This window comes from Arachis duranensis, chromosome 3 (assembly GCF_000817695.3).
Source record: "Arachis duranensis cultivar V14167 chromosome 3, aradu.V14167.gnm2.J7QH, whole genome shotgun sequence".
Taxonomy (NCBI): domain Eukaryota; kingdom Viridiplantae; phylum Streptophyta; class Magnoliopsida; order Fabales; family Fabaceae; genus Arachis; species Arachis duranensis.
In genome coordinates, this window is record NC_029774.3 from 110,987,314 (window position 1) to 110,987,895 (window position 582).

Consider the following 582-nt stretch of genomic DNA (forward strand, 5'->3'; position numbering starts at 1 on the left):
TTGGTTGTGGCCTCCCAACACCAAACTTAGAGTTTGACTGTGGGGGCTCTGTTTGGCTCTGTTTTGAGAGAAGTCCTTCATGCTTCCTCTCCATGGTGACAGAGGGATATCTTTGAGCCTTAAACACAAAGGATTCTTCATTCACTTGAATGATTAATTCTCCTCTATCAACATCAATCACAGCCTTTGCTGTGGCTAGGAAGGGTCTGCCAAGGATGATGGATTCATCCATGCATTTCCCAGTCTCTAGGACTATGAAATCAGTAGGGATGTAATGGCCTTCAACCTTTACCAAAACATCCTCTACAAGTCCATAAGCTTGTTTTCTTGAGTTGTCTGCCATCTCTAATGATATTTTTGCAGCTTGCACCTCAAAGATCCCTAACTTCTCCATTACAGAGAGAGGCATGAGGTTTACACTTGACCTTAAGTCACACAAGGCCCTCTTGAAGGTCATGGTGCCTATGGTACAAGGTATTGAAAACTTCCCAGGATCCTGTCTCTTTTGAGGCAGTTTCTGCCTAGACAAGTCATCCAGTTCTCTGGTGAGCAAAGGGGATTCATCCTCCCAAGTCTCATTTC